Source organism: Paroedura picta, chromosome 14 (assembly GCF_049243985.1).
Source record: "Paroedura picta isolate Pp20150507F chromosome 14, Ppicta_v3.0, whole genome shotgun sequence".
NCBI classification, from domain to species: domain Eukaryota; kingdom Metazoa; phylum Chordata; class Lepidosauria; order Squamata; family Gekkonidae; genus Paroedura; species Paroedura picta.
Genome location: NC_135382.1, coordinates 32,541,523 through 32,564,989, shown reverse-complemented (window position 1 = coordinate 32,564,989; position 23,467 = coordinate 32,541,523). Strand labels below are relative to the sequence as shown.

General features: G+C 46.1%; 1 protein-coding gene across 14 annotated transcripts in view; it reads left to right on the top strand.

The window, feature by feature from the left end:
• Nucleotides 1-23,467, top strand: part of ZNF536 (zinc finger protein 536) — a 410,578-nt gene that overhangs the window by 141,341 nt on the left and 245,770 nt on the right. The gene's annotated exons all lie outside the window — the stretch shown is intronic.

Below are 23,467 nucleotides of genomic sequence, written 5' to 3'. Positions count from 1 at the left end.
TACATACTTAAAAACCCAAGTGAACAGCATAACAATAGGTTGGAGAGAAAATGGGCATAATGCAGTTGTACCAAGTGAGGAATGGAAGGGGAGACATTCAGTGAAGACTAAATAGTCTTGTGAACTGGACAGCAACCATTTCTTTCTATTAAGCATGAGCAGGCATTCATTGAAAAACACTTAGCAGTAGAGACCTGACTATTCTATGCATCTGCATGACCAATTATGCTCGGAGGCAGCTACGCTGAGCTGCTGCCATGCCATTCTGCCGGATTATACATGGGGGCAGAGCTTCCGGGGTGCACGCTGGATGCCCGTGCGCAACAGCCCAGCACAGGCAATGCGGAGCCGGAAGTGCTGGGCGTGCACTGAAGCTCCAGCAGTGGCAGCAGAGGGGGGATCGGGGGCATAGCCCCCCTGCTGCATGATGGTGGGGAGCAGCATGCTGCTCTCCCACCATGGTGGGGGTGGGGGGAGCTGCGGAGCTGGCAGGAGCGAGAGGCGTCCTTGCAGGGACGCCGTAGGTAGGGGGAAGAGCCAGGCGTGAAGGCCCGGCTCCTCCGATTCTGCACAGGGCTGGCCGGAGCCAGCCCTTGCCTGCGTCTGCTGTGCGCCCTGGCCTGCGGAAGAACCCGCATTCCTTTAACGTGGGTCTTCCGATGGCTTGGGTCGGGCCAGGCCTTGGATGGCGGCGACGTCGGGCATAATCGGGGATTTTCCCCACAAATCTCCAGGAGTTTCCCAGCCTGGGTTGGCAACCTTAGTGTCTTTGCAGCAGTAAGCACGTAGTCCTTATTGCTTCAGGAAAATTGTTTGATATATCAACAGGTGTGTTTTAGAAGGAATAACAAAACAGAGTGGGTAATTTGTGAGGGTGTTCAAATTCCTCTCTGGGACTGGTTTGTATTGCTGATACATGTGAGTGTGTCTCCTCCTTTTCCTGTACATGTACTTGCCAAAGGGCCTGATACAAAGAAAGTTCAGATTTGTGCACATTGCGTGTACATTTGTCGTGTTAATCCCGAACACCGAAAAATGTGCTTTGTTCGTTGCTTGAATTTTGAGCACGTCTAGCTGTCCTTGAGGTGCCATTCTCTTTCCGGATAGCTTCTGCTGTTATTTTGAGCAGCTATTTTTTTTTTTTTGATACAACCAAATCAAAGTGAAGATTTGAAATGGCTTTTTCTGAAAGCCTGAGACCAAGTCATAAATTATTCTACACCATGATTCGTTCACATAGTAAAACCATACCTCTTTGCTTGACATTACTGAAATGGAGAAAAAGGGAAAGTTAAAAATAAAATGAAACATTTAAATCTTTGCTGTGGACGACCCTCGGATGACAATCTAGCCAAGTTGATAAAAGCTGCTATCAATTACAGTTTATTACTAATTTATTACAGGGGTATTAATAAACATTAAGATGACAGCGTCCTCCTGATCCTTAGAAAAGTGGGTTCCTTAGAAAAACAAAGATATGTCTCTGCGAGGAGGTCAGAAGAGAGAGAGAAGAAGGGACTAGAACGCGGCTTTATTCTGGAATAATTATTTGCATATCATCAGTTTAAAACTGACCTGTTTGCAGAAGTCTAGGTTTGCCGAATTGGTTCTCCCGCGAACACGCCATAAAAGTTCAAGACGACTCATTGTATAGCACCGCTGTGTCTGTTTGAGTCTTTCTTGCTAGGCGTATTTCCGTTTAGAAAGAAACTAATCCCTCTTCATATACTTAACTTCAGGAAACTCATTGGAATTAACACTAAACGATACTCCCGTATTAATTTACTAACCCGACATTAGCGGCAATTCATAATATTATCAGCAGTGCGCTGCCGAACAATTATGGTGGCAACAGTTTATTTAACTGCACTGTGTTTTGGAGGGCAGTCCTTTAATAAGGCAAGCGTTTCACTCCCCGTAGTATGTCAGGCAAGGGATCTCGGCTTCCAATATTCTCGAACTGGGAAATCTCGACTGTTAGCGGGAAGGTTTAGAGATTATGTGTTACGCGAGGGAATGTTCTGCTGAGTGGGTTCACCCTGTGGGGAGGAGAAATGCACATGGGGGAGCTCAGAGTTTTCTGATGTTTAGCTTTTATGGGAGTGGTTCTGCAACAAGATTGGGATGAGTGAACCATGCCCTTATTGGAGGATTTGGTAGGCTGGTATGAAGATCGATTTCAGAAACCGGAATATTTTCCTGCACCACGTTTGCTTGTTTCCTTAACCCGCTGTACTGTTTTAAAAGACACCAATCCCCTACAGCCATCGACGTGAGCTTGGGGGCTTGAAGGCCTTCATGGTTTGACTTCATTGCGTAGCTGTGACCTTACAGGTCCCTCGCATGCCTGGAGAAGGGGCCCTAAGCCCTTTGCCATTTCCCCAACGAGCAACACTTTGGAAGGTGCATTGTTTGGATTTCTGTGAAAATGCACATTTACATGGAGGGAAGCCAGATGGCAGGCTAAAATGGCTTCCCGCCAACTAGCTGACTGTGCAAAGGGGAAGCTTCTGGTGCGATTGACTTGGGCTCTTCTGGACTGTATTACGGGGGTGAGCGGCCCAGCAAACCCTCCAAACAGTTGATCAGAACAATCTCCCCATGAGAGTGGCTTGAGATGCGCTGGGCTTTCAAGTAAAGGCCCAGAGGCACAACACATCCCACCAAACTGCTGATTGCGGGGAAAGCAAGCTCCCCGCACCAATGGATTGGAGGGTGCTGGGCTGTCCAGAGACAGCAATTTTAGCCTACTGGTTCCACTGCTTTGGAAACAAGTACAGTGGCCACTGCCTGTCACCTGCAGGTCCCCGCAAGCCAGAAGAGAGGTCAGATGTTCAGGGGTTGTTGGATCCAGACTCAGAGGGGGCGAGGTCACAAACGCGGCTGCTTTGGCCCAGTTTTTGCTCCAGTGGTGTGTCCCATCAGTCCCCAGACTGGCTGATAACAGGGCATTTGTGCATGTCTTTCAGGCCAAAATGGCTGCCAGCCAACCGTGACTTGGACTGGACCAAAGTCCGTGAAAGGCTCTGGGGAGGCCCAGAGAACATGAACAAGGGCACTTTCGTGGCATTGTTTCGTGCCCATCCATATTCCCGAGGGCAGGATCATTTCTGGGAAAGAGTTGCATTTTCACCACTCAGCTATGTAAAAAGGTTTGCTGCAAGTTAATACAAAGAAAACGTTAGCATGTTGGAGAGCCAGGTTGTAGCTTAGTCCTTGATACTTTTGTACTGTTTTCATATTTATTCTTGCAGAGGAGGTGTGAAAAATACAACCGCTGAAGGGGTTCCGGCCACTTGGCGGCTTCAGCCACCTCTGCCACCTTCTTCTGCTGCATGTCTAAACTAGTTTAGAGAGACAGACTCATTTGCCCTAACGTCGGGGGCAGAATTCAGATCCAGTTCCTCCCAGTCAAAATCCAGTTTTCTATCCACTGGATCACAAACCTTGCTGCCACTCAGTTTTATTTCAGTGTATACGAGGTTTGTGTGCTCGACAAAGCTCTGGACTGCCGAGCGACCCCTTTTCTCCGCCGATAAGCTTGTGCAGAAGGGGCTTTTTCATCCCTTGATAACTTATCCCCTTTGCTTAGAACAATCATTGCATGCTGACAAAAGAGGCATCAAAGGTTTCATTATATTACACTTAGGAGGGAAAAGAAGATGATGAAACAACCACCCTAAAGCAGTGAGCAGTTGACCGCTGAATCAGTAGCATTTGCTTCCCCCATGAGAGCTTTTACCTGGCCACCTGTTGAACTCCTTCCCAGGATTTAAGGATACAAAGATTTTTTCCCCCCTCTCCAAATGTGCAAACAAACTGCTAATTTCATTGCCATGTTTTCTATGCGCACTGAAATAAAATGTGATTAGCCAGCTGAAAATGTGCAACTTTTCAATCAGGAGTTAATTCAGTTCCAGAATCATATTCATATAGGTTTGAAACAAAATTGACCTCCTTGTTTATGTAGTCTGAACCACACGATAGATGTGTTATTCACTAACAAGCAACGCGACAATGCAGATGTCATATGTACCGTAATGACACGTAAAAGCCGAAGCCTCAAATCTTTCTCTTTTTAACTCCTTGTAAAATTGTCATTGCTGTGTGACTGATTGTGCAAGGGGACGACATTTGCGGGGAATTCTGGTGACACTTGCACACTGTTTCTTGAGCACAACTATAATGTCATGCAAATGTTGTGGCATTGATAACAAATACCTAGAGTTGAATCTGACCAATTTTCCTGGTGGTGAAAAAGGAGGGAGAGGACAACCTAAGAAGACTGTTGGGAAATCTGGAAACTACAGGTAAAAAAAAAGCCAGGTAGTATGAGTAAGGAGAAGATTGGCTGAGAATGAGTGGACAAGCTGGATGGACCCAACCCAGACACTTTGATGAGGCATTAGGATGAGTTTGAACTCTGCCCTTATTAGCTGCCCCCACAATGATTCCATCTATCAACCCTGCAGACCTTCATCTTTGATCCTTCCATGCTTCTGTAGACAGCTTAAAGGTAAAGGTAAAGGTATCCCCCGTGCAAGCACCGGGTCATGTCTGACCCTTGGGGTGACGCCCTCTAGCGTTTTCATGGCAGACTCAATACGGGGTGGTTTGCCAGTGCCTTCCCCAGTCATTACCGTTTACCCCCCCAGCAAGCTGGGTACTCATTTTACCGACCTCAGAAGGATGGAAGGCTGAGTCAACCTTGAGCCGGTATGGAGCCTCAGTATTCCTCGATTCTCCTTTAAAATTTCTCCCTTTCCTCTGTGATCAGCCTGCATCTGTAAACATGGCAGCCAACCTGCTGAGATTCCACCAAATCAGATGTTTGGTGCATGTTCTGCATCTTTATGAACTTTTCCGGCCTTCTTTAGGCAGCAATAAATTTCGGGCAAGTGGGATGTGACGACCAGCGGCCTTCCGCTGTGTCTGTTCCGTTCCATTCCATTCTCCCCTTCCCTCTTCGCTTTCATGCCGACGCCACGTTGTCGACAACGAATAACAAAATAGGCTTCTGTCTGTTACGAGTGTCGTCGGAACGCAACACCCTGGCTTTCACTCGGCAAGAGCGCATCAAGCGAATGAAAACGCTATTGAAATGGCCATTGTGTGGCGTTCTTTTTTTATCCAGTATTTACGGCATGGTAGTGAGTGATGTGCCATTAAGGAAATATACCAGCGCCGGCACACCTGCAGTTGAGAATGTCTGCGGAGGGGAGGAGGGGAAGGAAGCAGGACTTACGTCTGTGGCGGCAGCGCAGTAAATCAGCGCAAGGCTGTCTTGTCGAATCTTTACCCAGACAGAGAGAGACTCGAAGCAGCAGCCAAGGTGCAACTGTCCCTTCCTCCCTTTCCTCTTAATGGGATGTCGAATTAAAGAAAAAGAACTTCAGTTATGACCATATGAACGTCACTGCTGTTAAGAAAGTGGTCCGCAGCATACAAACTCGGCACGAATCATTGAGCGCTTACCTTTTAAAGTATATTAAAAATATTTAGACAGTTAATTTGCAATCCTAGTGGAGCCTCTCCTCTAGATTTCAAATAAGACTGATGTGCAAATGCGGACCGTCTTTTCTCTCTCCTTTTTTTTTTTTTTTTGGCCCCACTCCCGTTGCCAACCTGCTCCTTAGCCTATTGATGTGTCCCATCATTCGTGGATTTGTGCTTGTCAAAGGATGATACAGTCACGGTCCTCTCATTTGCATTCTTTGCAAATAGGGTAGCAAGAAACACTGTAAATTTTACACAAAAGGCCACTTGGGAAGTCTCGGAGGTTAGATGCAACCTGCCGGTTGGCGGAGGCAAAGAGAATCCTTGACGCCTTCTACGTCTCTCTTGCCATCGTAGACAATCGTACCGATTTGCCTACATATAGCTGTTCTATAGGGTTGTGCTGTTCCACGGGGTAAGTGCTTGGAAGTTCGATCGCCCAATAAACGTTTGTAGCCATTGGGCAAGTGTCAGACTTCGCCGGAGTAGGGAAGCTAGGAATTGTCATCCTGTTGCAAAGACAAAATACCTTTTTCGTTTTGTGCCAGAGAATTCCTGTGGATACCCAAGAGTACCAGTGTCTGATGTTTAAATTAGGAGATGTCAGGACGGGAAGCTGTTGCCTGCATTGGCTCATTGGTGAAGCAGAAGTTTTCTTACTGTGTTCAAGGGCATTATTATTGCTGTTATTGCTCCATCTCCCCCACCCCAGTCCTTGTTTTGAGCTGTGATACTGGGGGAAAAAAAAAGAGATTTGGGGGCACAACCATAAGTACATGAACACATAGGGGTAGGATCCAAGAAAACGTGGATGCTGTGGATACATTGGGTTGGGTCCAGTGTTCCCCTGAGTTCCTTATTTAAAGGGTCATTGACCCAAACCATAGTAAAATTCGAAGCAGATTGAGTCTAGTGCCAAAATTACTGCTTTTGCTAGACCTCTTGCACAAGCAGACATATAAGCAAAAGACCGCAGTAACTGCTTGTGCTAAATCAGGCTTACACTTATATCTTGACTTGCATTTTTGTTTGCACAAAGTCTTGGTACGACGATAGAGAGAGAGGAAAGCTTTTGGTGTTGTACCAGCTTCTTCATCAAGGGAACCACACTGCTAGTCCACATTGGTGGAAGCCAGCCATAGAAACGTGACAAAGCTTTTTATGTCTGACTGCCCACATTGGCAGATTGTGCTACATGCCATCTCCCTGACATACGATATGCAGTTGCCATTGGGTTAGAAAGAGGTAACGTGCGTATATTCCAGTTTCAGAACATGTGAGGTTTCTAGTTCGTATGTAAGGGATATAGTTTGCCTCAGTTTATTCCAGCACCAGGGTTGACATGATTAAATTCTTAACCTGATTCTTAACCATCACTGGCCATTTTGGGAGAGGTGGCTGGGTTGACATGACCATATGTACTGATATCATCCGATAAATGTTTAACACATTTAAAAATGCATTCAAATTAATTAACTCCCACCCATTTGGAAAACCCTTCTGGGGCCATCAAGGAACCCCATGGTTTCATGAAACCCTGGTTGAGAATCCTGCATTACACTGTCAAATCACAACTGATTCATGGCAACCCCGAAAAGGGGATTTCAGTGCAAAAGCAGAGGTGATTTGCCATTGCTTCTCCCTACAGAACTTGGCTTGGTGGTCTTCCATCTAAGTACTGATCCTGCTTAGCTTCCAGGCTGATGAGATCAGGCCATCCCATCCCATCCCGCATCCCCTGGTAGGTGAAACAGATTGTGGAATTGATCTTAGAATGATATAATAAAGGCAGTAGACTAAATATAATGCCGAGCCACATTCTCGCATCCCCCTCGTCTCCTAACAGTAAACAACTTTCTCGTTTCCAGTCGTATTTAAGAAACTATGGAGCAGTCACAGAAACATACAGAGAATTGCAGGCCATGTTCTTGTGACCCTGCAGAAAGTTTGGTTATTCTCAAGCTTGCGGAGGGAGAGCAGATTTTCAGATTTCTCTAGGTGAGCTAAGTGTTCATTGTCATGCAATGAAGTCACAGCTGTAGCGGAAAAGGCATTACGTGGAGTGCCGTATCCACGCCTTTCCTACAGCTCTACTAGAAGATGGTGCTTTTCCTAACAGGAAATCCACATGTCTCAGCTTCTGCTCTGTAACTTACTTGGTGGCGGGAAGCGCCCCTGCTTTCTAGCAATCCTGTAGGGTTTTCAAGGCAAGAGGCAAACCGAAATGGCTTGGCATCTCTTGCATTCACGTTGCAAACCTCTGCACTAACCAGGCTGACCCTACTTAGCTTCCGGGATCTAATAGGACTGAGCTAGCCTGGGTCAGTCTTAGTAACGTCTCCACAAATCAGTGACCGATTTGGGTCAGGAATTGTGACCCAGGTATTCAATAGAACTTTGTTTTGTCGTTCACACTTTGAACATTTTGATCATGTCTAAAACCCAATTTAATTCCATTCATCCACTGTAGGGAATTTGGGTGAAGAATAATAATTTATTATTATTTAGTTTTTAAAAAAAATCTGTAATCTTGGCATTGTTTGCAAAGCCGCAGCCCAATTCCAGCCTGGACGGATAATTGCCGAATACCTGCTTACGAAATTCTTATTTCTTTTTTCTTCCCCGCCCCATCCGAAATCAAGCCCTGCCTGCGAGTCAAATTATTTTTAGCCACCACGTAAATGGTCTTCATTATATTTAGACCGTTTCCAATTATTCACCTTTCCCATGGGCTAAGAAAAGGGTGGAGGGAAAAGCACAAAAACCATTTAGCGGCGCACACCTCTTGGAACAATGATGCGCTTACGACCGTCCCCCCCCCTCCCACCCTTTTCGCGTTGTGCCGAGTTCCAGTTCTCGAACATGCTGCCAAGGTATGGGAGCGCATGGCCCTCCCCCTCCTGTCACCGAGACGTGGCCAATCGTGGTTTTCCTAATTAATAATATGAGCGGTGACATTGTGCTGCCGTTGATGCCGAGGCCTGGCGACTAATCTTTACGTGTGCCACGCATTCCTTTCGACCACATTTCTGTGATATTAATGGCGCCTGGTCGGGAAAGGGGGAAAAAAAAAACGTGTTTTATTCTCGACTCTCACCCCGCTGTTATCAAAGTAACTTCCAGCTTATTAGCGACAAAAGACTTTTATCCTTTGTGCTGCCCCATTCGCCACTGCTTCCTGAATTAAACTGCTGTTTCCTGTTCTTTATATGCATGACCACATCTGGGTAGCTTGCTCACAGCCCCACTGCTTAATAACAATCACCTTCCCTTTCAGTCTCTGTTGATTGTTTCTAATTCACTCTGACAGATAGTGCCTGACAACTTGCCTGCATTTCCCTCCCTCCGTGACCTGAAGTTACTCACAGCACTTATATAGTCTGTCATTTTTAATATTTGATTTCATTTTAAGTTATGTGTTTTACTGAGAAGATGAAACCAAAAGGAAAGGGGGGGTGGGGAGGGAGGGGAAGAAAAAGGAGAAGAAGAAAAGGGGGGGAAGGTCTTGTAATGGAACATAAATTTAACCCTTCTTGCTATATGGGGCATGCCATCGAAAGAAAGCCCTTTATATGTGCATGTCTAGGACTACTTATTTCAGATAAGGGCGCTGCTGTGCTCTCCCCCTGTTTTTTTTTTCCCCAGAAGAGAATTTTTCTTGTTAACGCAGGGCCAAAATCACACATGACACTCGATTGCAAGGAATTCCTCCCCCCCCCCCCCCAGTTTTAAAAGAAAAAGCAATCACGGGAAAGTGGAATCTAAAATTGAAGGAGGAGGGGAAGAGGTTAATTCTCCACTGAATGTTGTCTCCTGGCCCTAGAGAAATGGGGCTCTGTATCTTTTCCCCTATAGAATAACAGCATCTAACAGTGGGACCTTTATAGGGGAAGAGCAGCCAGATGAGATGGTGTTAAGCATCTCTTCACCTCCGATCAGGTTAAATTTGAGATTTCAGCTTCCAGGGCTGCATTTTGGTCCTGAAGCTGGATCGTGTTTATAGATCCAAGAAGAGGAAGCTGGTATGGTAAATAGGCTACAATAGGACTGGTTTCAGAGTGTGCCCGGTTTGGGCAGGTTAAATCGGGAGCAGGCCTCAGTGTACTTAAAAGAATAGTTTCACATGTATCGTGAGAATTATGGTTGGGACCCTTGGAAACTCCTCAAACAGAATTGCGAGGTAGACTAGAGATGTGTGAACGTGCGTTCTTTCATTTCTCTTCGTTTTAAAAATCTGATTATTGTGAGCCTTTTGTGGGGTATTCCTGATCTGCTTGTACTTTTTGATGCCATGTGTGTGTGCGTATTTATATTTATATGTGCACACGCATGTACATGCAAACACGCATATATGAATGCATAATTTTTTGAGGAAATGTAAGCATGACAAAAGATCAAATTGACTTGAAAACAAAAAAATTATGAGTTTGATTCATTTGGGGTTTTTCCCCCCAAGATAAACCAGCAGGGATATGAGAGATTTCGTAGAATCCCGGATGGCAAATTCATTGCCACATCTGTGCCAGTGTGCAGAGTCTTCCCCTCACAGGGAAGCCCTCGCTGAGGATCGATCCTGCCGAACCAGCTCTCTGTCACAGCTGCACTGGAAGTCAACATTCTGTGACTGATCCTTCCCCTCGCAGCTGTTACACCATTTTGTGATATCCCATCAGTCCACTGGACTGGAGCGGAGAGGCTGGCCGACAGCCAGGCGTTTTATCCTAGCTTATACATATAAAATTTAATGCTCAGGTTCTTAAATAGATCACAACCACTGGAAAAGACCACCGAGGGCCATCCAGTCCAGCCCCCCCCACTATCTCAGCGACTTAAAAACACACACCTGACAGGTGCTCATCCAATCTCCTCCTAAAACCCCCCAACGAAACCTGTAGGAGATTGAAAGGTGAGGCACACGGACCAGTCCTTTGGTACTGAGAGATGGGCCGTTTTTCTCCTGGGCAAGTGGAGACTGGGTATCCCTACATTTGGGAATATAGCTTCCCTTTCCTTGGCCCAGAGTGAGATTTTGCAAGTGGCAGCTGGTGCGGGGAACTCTCCGATCTGACCCCTTTGGATCCCTGCCTAAATAGGCTTTCCAGTGCAGTGATTTGAGGAGGAAGGAACTCTCTTGATCAAATTAAGCAATAAGGCTTTGATTGAACATGTGAAGCTGGCTAATACCCTCTTGGTCTGTCTCGTCTGCTGTTGCCTGCTCTGGCAGCCAGCAGCTTCCCTAAATCTCAGTCCGAGGAACGTCTTCCCCAGCTCCTTCCGTTTAGGGTCCTTTAACTGGAGACCCAAGGGACGAAACTCGGGAACGCCTTCCTGAAAAGCATGCGTGCTCTCGGAGTGCTTTCTGTGCGGTGCTGCTTGTTCACGTACACTATCTTTGTGGATCGGTTACAATTGCACAATCTCGTTCACACGCAGCATATTTCGGGTCAGGCCTCAGCCATCTCGGTGCTTTTGTTTCTTGCCTCTGCTTGTGTGCGTCGCCCCGTGTTTGTCGCAAGCCAGGTAACCTCTCTGTGTTCTCGCTCCATCTGTGGCATACGGGTAATTATACTTCTCTAACCCACATGGGCGTTGTGCGGGCTAATTACTTAATGTCTGCTCAGCACTCCCATCGCACAAAGCACGATATAAGTGCTAAGTACTTATGGCTATAATTATTGTTATCTCTTCTTATTATTCTGTTGTTTGTTAAATTGAAGACTTCCAAGATGCGCTGGGAGATCTGCCTCCATAAGAAGAGGCTGGTAGATCTCAGCGCTTCGGGGGGGATCTTGAAACAAAGGCTCCCTTTAAAATAAAGGGGGAGGGGAGAAAGTTGACAGCATAATGATGGTTAAAAGCACAGTGCAAAGGGACACAGAATCATGCCACGAAGAGTTCTTGAGGAGTCTTTTAACAGAAAAGAAAGTGATGTTCTTCCACTACAATCTTTATCTGAAGCACCAATGCTTGTGGTGGCCATCCACTTTTAGCAGGTCCATTTTAAGAGAAGAGCCTAGCTCTGATCTGAGCTTAAGGTCTCCATCCTTGCATGCTGGGAAGGGCTAAATATTTATTTATTTATTTATTTATTTATTGTATTTCTATACCGCCCTCCCCGAAGGCTCAGGGCGGTTTACAGGAAACAACAAAATAGTACAGGTAACATCATTCAAGTTAATGGTTAGATTAAAAGTCAGCTGAAACCTGCAGGGGCTGCCAGAGGGCATGAAACTGTACTGACCCCGGACATAAGGTCTGGAGAAGTTGCATGTCTGCCTATGCCTTTGTATCTCAGCGGTGCATAGGCTGGGTTGATTTGATGGATGGCTGTTTGTCCTCTCCGTGTCTACAGGGGGATTTGGCATTCCCTTTCTACATCCCTTACGTTATGATGGGGGAAGGGAAGTTTGGGAAAGCCTTGTGCAAACACTGGTTGGCAATAGATTGATTGCCTGGTGGGCATGGGTTAAACAGGTTCTTCAAATATCCAAAGGAAGAGTGTTTCCCTGTAAGGCAGCATTTCCCAGCTGTAACCCCAGGGTGAGGCCAGAGGCCTGGAGGGGTTAGGATGATGGGGGAGGATTTAATTTTTTAAAATTACATATATTAAAGATTTTTAGAAGGACCTAGTGTAGTTTTGATATTATTTGGGCAGGTTGCACCGCTCCCCCTCCCCAGATGTCCAGTGATGCCCCAGAGGGGGTGGGAAAAGGAGGGGACCCAGCCATACACACCTTTTCTGACCAAGACCCTTCCAGGGTGGTTGGTGGTGGCTGGAGTCCAGTGCGGTGAGTCCTCTTGGGGTTGGGTGGGTGGGTGGCGGGTTGTTTTGTGTTTGCTTTTTTCTCTGGATAGGTTGGAGAGGGGGAGAGAGACTGGGTCCTATCCCTGTTGGAGTTGGTTGGGTGGGGGGTTAGAATCATAGATCATATTGTTGGAAGGGGCCTCCAGGGTCATCTAGTCCAACCCCCTGCACGATGCAGGAACTCACAACTACCTTCCCACCCAACAATGACCCCAATTTCATGCCCAAGTGATCCCTCCACCAAAAATCTCCAGAATCCAGTCTGGCCTGGAGGAAATTCACCTACAATCCCACAGTGACGACCAGCAATTCCCTGGGCATGCAAGAAAGGGCCACAAGAGACAAACACTGGCACATCCCTTCCTGCCCACCCACTCACAACTTGTCTGAGTGTGGCAAGGAGTCATGGCCAGCCGACCTCACTTCAGGGTTACCTCGAAGTCTGCAATTTTTTTCAGGGGTTACTCCACAATCCAAACGCTGAAAAAGGCTGCAGTTAAGGTATGCCCCGATGTGTATTTTTCCTGTAAACTGCCATGTTAGGATATAGGCTACAGTGTTATTACTGGAGAGGTGGGCCAGGAATATAGGTGCGCTGAATGCCTAGACTCTCCTCTTGCTTGCTGTCCATGTCCCTTGTAATACACAAAGGAAGCCAGCCATGCCTAGTTAGGCCCGTATGCCTGACACCCTTTGATATCCTGAACTGGAAACGAAGGGATATATCCCAAGAGGCATCATAAACTTCATGGAAGAGGAAGGCACGGTGGAGTTATTTTATTCCCTGCAGAGAATCCGCAGCGCATCCATCTAGTGTAATGTTATCTTGACTAGCTTTTAAACATAAAAGCAGCACCAGCCAGTAAAATACTGTGTGAATGTGATTATAGGGAAGTGGGGCAGGTTTATTTGTTGGTGTGTCTGTGCTAACATGACACATGGTCAGCCGATGGCTGCCTGTTGTCAGAAGAACCTGTCCTTGGAGAGGTTCTGAAATTCTACCGACTGGGAACTTCTTGGCACTGAAAACTGGTGAACCCGGGACCAGTTTTTGTCTAGAATTCAGAAGGCAAAGAATAGCTTCCTCCCCTGATCCAGAGTCTCCTTCGTACCGCTTCCTGGCATCTGTAGCATCGGCTTCCCATGTGGTATTTATTTATCTAACCCTAGATTTATAACCCTGTTCTATCCACAAGGGCTCAAGCCGGATAACAGCCTCGTAAAAGTATAAGAAAATACTGACATGAAACATTATAAAAAACTATGTTAAAACATAAAAGAAAACCCCGCACATTTTAAAGCGTGCAACTAAACAAGGCCTTTCATAGAATCCTAGAGCTGGAAGGGGCTGTGCAGGCCATCTAGTTCAACCCCCTGTTCAACGAAGGATCAGCCTAAAGCATCCAGGATCAGTATCTGTCCAGCCGCTGTTTGAAGAACACCAATGAGGGGGAGCTCACCACCTCCTTAGGCAGCCAATTAGACTGATGGACTACTCTGACTGTGATCCCCCATCTAGATTATCTAGCCGGTACTGTTCTACACATAGCTTAAAGCCATTACTGCGGGTCCTATCCTCTGCTCCTTAACCTTCCTCCAAGTAACAACCTTTAAATATTTAAAGTGAGCCATCCTGTCCCCTCTCACCCTCTTTTTCTTGAAGCTGAACATTCCCAAGTCCTTCAGCCTTTCCTCATAGGGCTCAGTCTCCAGGCCCCAGATCATCCTCGTTGTTCTCCTCTGCACCCTCTCAGTTTTGCCCACAACCTTTTTGAAGCGAGGTCTCCAGAACTTCACATAGGTGTGATCTAACCGTTGTGGTCCACAGTGAAACGATGGCATCTTGTGATTCCAATGTGATTTCTACTGTGCAACCATTACAATCATGGCAGTAGTCCAATGGCTTAGACCAGGGGTAGTCAAACTGCAGCCCTCCAGATGTCCATGGACTGCAATTCCCATGAGCCCCTGCCAGCGAATGCTGGCAGGGGCTCATGGGAATTGCAGTCCATGGACATCTGGAGGGCTGCAGTTTGACTACCCCTGGCTTAGACTGAGGTGAGGGTTGTGTTTGGCCCCCGAAAACACAGAGCTCTGGTTTAGCATAGCATAGGGCTGGCAGGGGCTCATGGTAATTTTAGTCCATGAACATCCCGAGAGCCACAATTTGGCTCCCCGGGCATAGCAGCTAAAGTGACAGAAGCTGATCCTCATTTGAATATCATGTTTGCCACTAGGTGGGTTTTGCTGAGACACCATCAGCCCCTCCTACCACAATACTGGCCTAGTGTGCCAGGCTTGTGGTTAAAACAGTGAGACGGTGGCCTGCACGCAGTGCGTTGAACACTTGAAAGTTAAGAACAGAGTGTCTCTGAGTCTGTACAGAGTGCTTTTTTCTCCTCGACAGTGATTGTCGGTACAGCTGAGGCCAGAGGAAAACAGCCATAGCTTTTGAGACAAGTGCCCTGTTCCCTCTTCTGTTTGAAATCACCCCACCCTCTGTCTGCCCCACAATTACGCAACTCCTAACCTCCGAGGCTTGCCAGCGTCTGGGGTTGACTGAGAAAGCGCTGAGGTTATTCCCAGTTTTTAAAATAGCTTTCTATGTAGTGGAGGTTTTTCTCTCTCTCTTGTCCACGCTCACACAGCACGCCCCTGACTCACTCACTTACTCATTAAGAATAATAAACGTCAAACATCCTGTGGTCAAAAAGCGTTTTTTGCTAACTGGCCCAGCCCTTCCTGTGGGAGAAGACCACTGCGGCAGCATCAGGATTCCAGATTTCAGGGTGATGAAACTCATGTGGTTACTTTTTAAAGCTCTTTTGGAGGGGTGTTGGCTGAACCATCGCAAGGGTTACCAACCCCCAGGGGGGACCTGGAGATCTCATGAAAATATAATTGATCTCCAGTCTACAGTGATCACTTTCCGGGGGAAAGGAAAATGACTACTTTGGAGGGCGAAGTCCATGGCCTTATCTCCCACAGAGGTCCCTCCCCTGCCTAAGGCCTGTCCTGCTCTCCCCAGGCTTTCCACCAGCCAGCTTGGTGTAGTGGTTAGGAGTTCAGACTTCTAATCTGGCAAGCCGGGTTTGATTCCCTGCTCCCCCACATGCAGCCAGCTGGGTGACCTTGGGCTCACTACGGCACTGATAAAACTGTTCTGACCGAGCAGTGATATCAGGGCTCTTTCAGCCTCACCCACCTCGCAGGGTATCTGTTGTGGGGAGAGGAAAGGGAAGGCGTATGTAAGCCGCTTTGAGACTCCTTCGGGTAGAGAAAAGCGGCATATAAGAACCAACTCTTCTTCTTCTTCTTCTTCTTCTTCTTCTTCTTCTTCTTCTTCTTCTTCTTCTTCTTCTTCTTCCCAGATATCCAGGAATTTTCCATCAACTAGTTGGCAAACCCTAATGGAAGCTTAAAATGAAATAGATCTTTTCAGATAAAGGTTTCCTCATCTAAGGCCTTTGGAAAATGGAGCAGATATGCTAGTTCAGGCTTTCTCAACCAGGGTTTCATGAAATCCTGGGGTTGCTTGATGGCCCCGGAAGGGGTCCTAAATGGGTGGGGATTAATTAATTTTAATATATTTTAAAAATTTGTTAAACATTTATCGGGTGATTTCACCATATATGGTCATATCGACCGCCCCCTCAGTGGCCAATGAGGTCCAGAAGGGGAGGGGCCCTGTGGGCATGCACACAGCTCTGCTTCCCAACCACATTCTGCATGATCACACCAATTCTGGGGTTTCTCAAAGGCTGAAAACTGTTTCAGGGGTTTCTCAGTGGTCAAAAAGTTGAGAAAGGCTGCACTACTTAAATAGTTAGCTAATACATCCAACCTTGGTAAAGACTTGTTGAATCCAGTTGGGGATTTTTTTATTTTATTTTATTTTATCCTAAAGCAAAAGAGAACTCTCTCCGTCTCCTCGCATGGCATCCGTCTGCAGCGAATGCTTGCCTTCTGATTAACACATGGACTCACTTATGTCTTTTGCCTGGCACTTATACAAATATACATTGATTAGAGGCATAATCAGTTTATTACCGTGCATTCGTTGCTATCCAGTTCTATCGGTTGAAAGCAATACAATCTGGAAGTCCTTTATTTTTTGGTTTCGCCGTGTGTTCCGACATGGCTGTCTGTTGATGTGGGAACTCATTTATCCACACTTCTGAAGATCCGGACAGTTGTTTAGAGAAATGAAGTTGCAACGGCGAGCACGTGAAACCAATTTCACATGTCGTTTGAGGAGTTTTAAAGCTACTCCTTCAGCGATTGTTCCGGGACAGCGTAGGAATCATCATCATCATCATCATTATAGGGTTTTATGGCCAGCTTTTCTCTGCCTGAAGGAGTCTCAAAGCAGCTTACAGTTGCCTTCCCTTCCTCTCCCCACAACAGACAATGCTTGATTTTTTTTTGTGGTGGTGGGGTTGTCGACTTTGAGTTGGAAATTTCTGGCAGGTTTGGGGAGGATCCTGGGGCAGGCCTGGTATGGGGAAGGACCACAACCAGGTATAATGCCATAGAGTCCACCCACTAAAGCAGGGGTAGTCAAATTGCGGCCCTCCAGATGTCCATGGACTACAATTCCCATGAGCCCCTGTCAGAATTTGCTGGCAGGGGCTCATGGGAATTGTAATCCATGGACATTTGGAGGGCCGCAGTTTGACTACCCCTGCTCTAAAGGGTCCATTTTTTTCAGGGGAATTAATCACTGTCATTTGGAGATAAGTTGTCATTCCGGGAGATCTTCAGGCTCTGAAGATCTGTAACATGAGGTGAGGTTGTGTAATGGTTCAGGCTCTCAGAATAATACTAGCTCAACCAACGAGCATCTGAGGAACCGTCATTTTTCATTGTTCAACCACAAGACCCGCCAAGCCATGTCCAGTGATGTTCAAACAAGATGAATGATGAGAACGACTCAAATTCTGGTGTGGGGACATCTCAGTGGACTACCGTATTTCGATGATGCTGGCAAGCCTACAGTGAACAATAGTTCAGGCAACTGCTTAAGAGATGGAGGATTCTTTAACGTTTACACCACATGCTGATTTCCGCGGTACAACTGTCTCCGGCAGGAATTTCAAAGGATCCTGATGCTGTGGGGGAAAGTTCTCCCTTGTGTGCGCACATAGCTATGTTTGATTGCAGCCACAGAGTGCAAGAGCAGCAGCTGATTTTCTTGATGCTTTTCAATCGCCCTCCTGCATGGTAGCGGTAAAGTTTTTTTTTTTTAAAGGAGATAGTGTGAAGATCAGCCAGCTAAATTAATGCTCCTCATCAATATAACAGAGTTTAATGTCTACTGAGCTGTGGTACTGTTTTCTTATCTACTGTACTATTTACATCATTCAGGGTTTTTTGTTGTTGTTATTGCTTACATGTATAATTATTTAATCTTTTTGGCTTTTATTTTTTGTTCGTTTCGATCAGAAAAGGGGATTTCTTAAGCAAAAAGTCGTATGGAAAAAAAAAAAGCAGATTTCTTTCCTAGGTTTAGAAAGCCTCGTAATAGCTCGGTTTGCTATAAAATAACTTTATTTTATTATTATTGGTGTATAAACTAGTTGGGGGCCTACAACTCAAAGCAGCTGGGCAATTTAGCTAGCTCCTGGAACCAATTAAACAAATCTGTGTTGTGTCCACAGTAGGGGGAATGGTCATAGTTGGGGAACGGATGCATATTTAGATTGCTGCACACCTGTGGCATAGCCATGGTTCAATGCTGTGCGGGTTTGTTGAAGACATAATATCTGCTCATTACTGCTTTTCACCAGAACAGACACTTCATGTCCTTTTCACGTCTAGCTGGGATTACGGGAAAGCACCTGTAGCTTCTCATACCAATGGATTCATCTATTGTGGTTCACTGTTAGCACATGTCACTTTTGCAGTGTATTGTGAATCGATAGATTCCAAGATAGGGCCTAAGAGCATGTGATACAATAGCCTTGCTTCATGTAGTGGTTAACAGCAGCGGCTTCTAATCTGGCAAGCCGGGTTGGTTTCCCTGCTCCTCCACATGCAGCCAGCTGGGTGACCTTGGGCTACTCAGAGTCCTTGTAATGCTGTTTGAGAACATCAGGGCTCTCTCAGCCCCTCCTACCTCACAGGGTGCCTGTTGTGGGGAGAGGAAGGGAAGGTGATTGAGACTCCTGATAGAGAAAATCGGCATATAAAACCCAACTCCTTCTTCTTCTTCTTCTTCTTCTTCTTCTTCTTCTTCTTCTTCTTCTTCTTCTTCCGAACTAAAAGAATACCTCAAGATTCTGCAGAACTTCTTCCCTTTGCACACTTGTCTCAATGATCAACTGGAAACCCACTTTGAATGCAAGAGAGAGAGAGAGAGAGCATCCCACCCCACCCCCGCACCCCCCAATCTATACAATTGCTTTTTAATTTCAGATCCCGCTTCCTTTGTGTTGTACAGAAAGGTGGCGTATTTCTGTACTTATTGTTCACAGCGCTGTGTGTGTTTAGGGGGGGAAGGGGGAAAAAATCGCGTTCATTTCAAGAAGCTGTTATGGTATTGATTTTGGTAAAGACTTCCATTAACTGACCAATCTAAATCTCATAAGTGATGTCAGGATAGTTATGCGTTCGCCCGGCTCTCGTCGCCGGCCATTATGTTAGGATGCAGGCGGTGTCGGAGGACGGCTGTTAAATTATTTCTAAAGACCGAACCCTGAACAGCTTAACAGTTCCGCAGTTTGAGACTGACACAGAAATGACAATCTGCCACCTCTTTGTTTTTTAAATATTAACATTGTATTGGGATAGTATTTTTGGAGTGAAAACCTGTGGCACGAGAGGATAAGTGTTATAAACAAAGGCAGCTGGGCTGGATGAAATAATGGGAACAATAAGGCCCTTACAGCCGTCCTCATCACTCCAGTATGCTAATTAGCATTCTGTTGTGGCCGCAACCCTGAAAACATGTAATCTGTATTGGTGCACTGTACAGCTGTGAACACACATTCTTTTTTCTGTGGGTCCCCCGAGTTCATCTTGCCACTGGCATATGTGTCAGGGCCAAAAGTCAGCCCCTCCCTGCTAAAGTACCTAGTGCAGAGGCAATACTCTATCCTCTCTCATTTGATTTTTTTGGGGTGGGTGGGTGGGTTGGGGGGGGGTTTGGTGTTAGTCTGTGATGCAATCTTGGGAACTCGCCGTCTCTGGCTCACCTAGAGTGTGTTTAAGGGCAGGGCTTGTCAGTGGACAGATGCAGAGGGCTGGATCTGTCTGTCTGGCTGTCTTGTCATCTGTCTGTCTAATCCATGGAATAACAGATTGGCGCCACAGGGCAACTGAAAGTTAAAAAAAAAAAAGAGACTCTGACGAATCTTGTCAAGTGAGCAATGGCATCGGTGTGCAGAAGCTCGTGTGTATTACTGGTTTGGGCTAGTAGATGCTTAGGATGGCAAGCCATGGTGTCACTGGGGTTTTTAGCAGCCTGTGTCCATGAATCCCTCCCACCCCCTGTGGCTAGAGGTGGGCTGTTTGCAGATATGCCAGTTTATTCAGATACCAGATTGTGAGTGGGTGGGTAGAAGGGACTGTGTCTGAGCTTGGCTCTTGTGGTCCTTTCTTGCATGCCCAGGAAATGCTGATTGCCACTTTGGGGTCAGGAGGCAATTTTCTTCCAGGCCATAGTCGCCAGAGATTCTGGCTTGATGTGTGTGTGGGAGCATTATCTGCATAGAATTGGGATCACTGTGGGTGAGCAAGAAGTTGTGAGTTTCCTGCATTCAGCAGGTTGGGCTAGATGACCATGGAGGTACCTTCCAACTCTGTGATTCTATGATTCTACCATTGCACATCTGCTGGCGGGAAATGCATGTGCGCAGTCTTGGGCTTCACTGAGGGTATTTGAAATCTCCTTGGAAGGGTCTCTTCTTTCCTTATGCGTTTGCTTGCTTTCTTTACAAGCCACCTTTCTCACTGAGAGTCAAGCCGGACTGCAAAATGTAAAAGCTGTGTCCCAGGCCCAGTATAAAACAGACAACATGTGATGCAATAAGATTGGACTGCAAAATAAGAACGTGGTGTAATAAAGACAATAGAAGACAACAGTACTGGTCCTGGCGTGTTGGATAGGATCGATGGTCCCATATTTTAGTGGTCCCCAACCCCCGGTCCAGGGACCGGGATCGGTCCGTAGATCAGTCTGTACCGGGCCGCAGCTCCTCCTTGCCCTCCTCCCCGGCTGCTGCCTCGGGGGCTGCCCTGCCACTCTGCCACCGGCTCACCTTTGGTGCTCTCCAGCACCCACCATGGCTGGGGCTCCCCCTCAGCGTGGCACTGTGCAGCTGCTGCTGGCAGCGCCCCCCAGTGGGCAGTGGGAAGTCTGGGCAGTGTTCCTACCCTGAGCCGCCATTACAAAACAGGGCTTGCTGGCACTTGAGAGGGGGTGCTTAGGAAGAGCAGTATGATCCTGGCAAGCACAGTTGCCACATCAAATTTGAAGAGGCTCTTACAGCAGAGCCTTTGCCTAGCTGGACTTCAGGTTTGTTGCAGTCTTCATCCCTCCAGCGTTGACTACTTGAAGCAAAGCCTACTCCATACTGTCTCTTTATGTTCAGATCCTGTTGATGGACTACTCTGAAACGTTGGGCTTCCTGGTCTGTGATTAGTATCCAGGACTTAGATAAAAAATAGTATGGTTGCCAAGCAGTGCCTGGTAGCCAGTAGGAGGGATGTGGGAGGGCAATATCCCTACTTACAGGAAGCTCTTACCACAAAGTAATTGGAGATTCCTAGAACATACTGTAAGTGACACAGGGTTGCTTTAGCAATCTGCAGGAACTCTATGGTAAGAACTTTCAGTGGAGGTGGGGACCAAGATCTGGGGTGGGACATTCCCTGTCTTCATTGGCGATTTGGCAGCCCCAATAAAAAAACATGGAAGCAGTGCTAGTTTCCTGTTGCATAGTCATATGGGCAAAGATCTCCCTTATTAGACATGCAAATTTTACACGAATGTTCCACAAAACGTTAACAATAATGATGAAAGTGGCAATTGCTTTTTAAAGGACTAATTTTTTAAAGAAAGAAAGAAAATACTATATACAAATGGATATCCACAGAAATATTATTTCCCGCCGATGGCTTGGCCAACTCAGTCCCAAATTTAGTAGTCAAGTGGGTGGTAGTTTTATCATATTTTAAAATCCCACCCAACTTCCAGATAGCTCATGGTGGTGTACGTGCTATTTTCCACCTCCATTTTGACCTCACAGCTGTTCCATGAGATCAGTTAAATAACTGGCAATGACTGTCCAAAAATCACCTGGGGAGTTTTGTGACAAATAGGGATTTGGACTTTTATTAGCAATCTCAGAGGCTGACAGGAAAGTTGCTTCTTTGGAGCAGAGCCAAATTATTGTACAACCATATAGCGCCTTTGGTTGACAAGCTTGCCAGAAACGCCCAGTTGGTCTCTTGGTTTAACGTTCCTTGAGTAGGTTTCATCACTTGAGTTCTCATGTCAATATCCTTAGGATTGTAAGCCGTGGCTTCTTCGGGTAGTAAAATAATATCCTTAGTAGGTGGGTTTTATGACCCCCCCCCCACCCATGTGGCCCCACTGTGTTGGAGCAAACATTTACTTGTTAAAAAAAATCATAATTTTTTGTTGTTGCAAATTGGATTTTGAATTATGAAATATTCTTTTTCTCCAGCACATCAATTTTCACCGTAGATAAGCAATGTCCAAAGGAGTTGCCAACCTCCATTTATCACCTCGTTGTGATGATCTTCACGTGTTCATGGAAGAACGGAGAGGTTTCCCCTCCCACTTTAGAAAAATAACTCGGCAGTGTTCTTGAGTGAATACACCCTTTATCCATACTCGGATTGATAAGAGTGAAGGCTTAGCTCATATTTCAGCACTAATCTACTTCAAACTTGATCTTGAAAAATTGCCCTCATTTCGCAAAGAAAACATAGCGTTTAAGTCACCATGCTGATCAAATTTGGTTCTGCTTTTTTACCGTGGAGAGAATGAATTTCGTTGGGTGATTTGTGATGGGAACTCACGTCCACTTGGAAGCTAGGCCCGGTTGTAAGATGGGCTTGGCAGTTTTGTACATGCTGGATGCAACTTTTTAGTCTTAATTGTTATATTCTTTTTTTTTTCAAGTAAAGGGATGCAAATAAAGAGATTTCTAGCTGGAGATCAGGGCTTGTGGTGGTACTTACTAGTATCAAGTACCGGCAGCTTTTGGGGGGCTCTCCCAAGTTCCTGGGGGGGGGGTGAATCGAAGACAATGAGTGCAACCTGATAGATGAGGGTGTGTCTTTTTGGTCACCAAACCCCAGAGGCTTTTCAAGGTAAGGGATATTCAGAGATGGTTTGCCATCACCTACCTCCAGGCCATCCTGTCGTCTCTGGGGAATGATAGAGGACAGTAAGGCCTGGAGAATCATTTTTCATGGGGTCGCGATGGGTCGGACATGACTTTACAACAACACCTCCCCATCATAACCCTGTTATTCCTTGATGGTTTCCCTTCCAAATACTGACCTGGGTCACACTTTGCTGAACTTCTGAAATAGATAGGGCTAGCCTTGGCTATCCAGGTCAGGGAAATATTTTGGTGGTGGAGGTGGACAGATCACAGTGGCAACCCCACAGGGTTTTCAAGGCAAAAGACAAACAGTCTGGGATTATTTGCATGTTGGATAATGCGCTTTCGATGTGCTTTCACCTCCCTGTAGCAATCCTTGGTCGTCTCCCATCCAAATAATAAGCAGTAACGACACCACTTACCTCGCAAGGTCTGATGAGAACAAGTTACCTGGACCATCCAGTTCAAGGCTATATTAAAAACCATGCCAAAGCTACTGAAAAGCACAGCTGAAGATTATATTTGATTTGAGTAGAGACAGAAGGACTCTCGGTATTCTGATTTCTGGCCGGCCTTTAACCTTTGGTTCAAATGCCAACGGAAACACCTTTTTCTTTCGAAAAGGGAGAAAATCCGACAACAATCATAGTGCTAAAGCTCTCTCTGAATTTGTCTTCATGGTTTTAAAATATGCAATTAATACAGGGATTTCTCTCCCCCCCCCCTTCCACTCCAGATGTGGCTATACTATAATAGATTCTTATAAACGCTTCAGAAAGGGGAGGCAAAAAAAAAAATAGCTTGG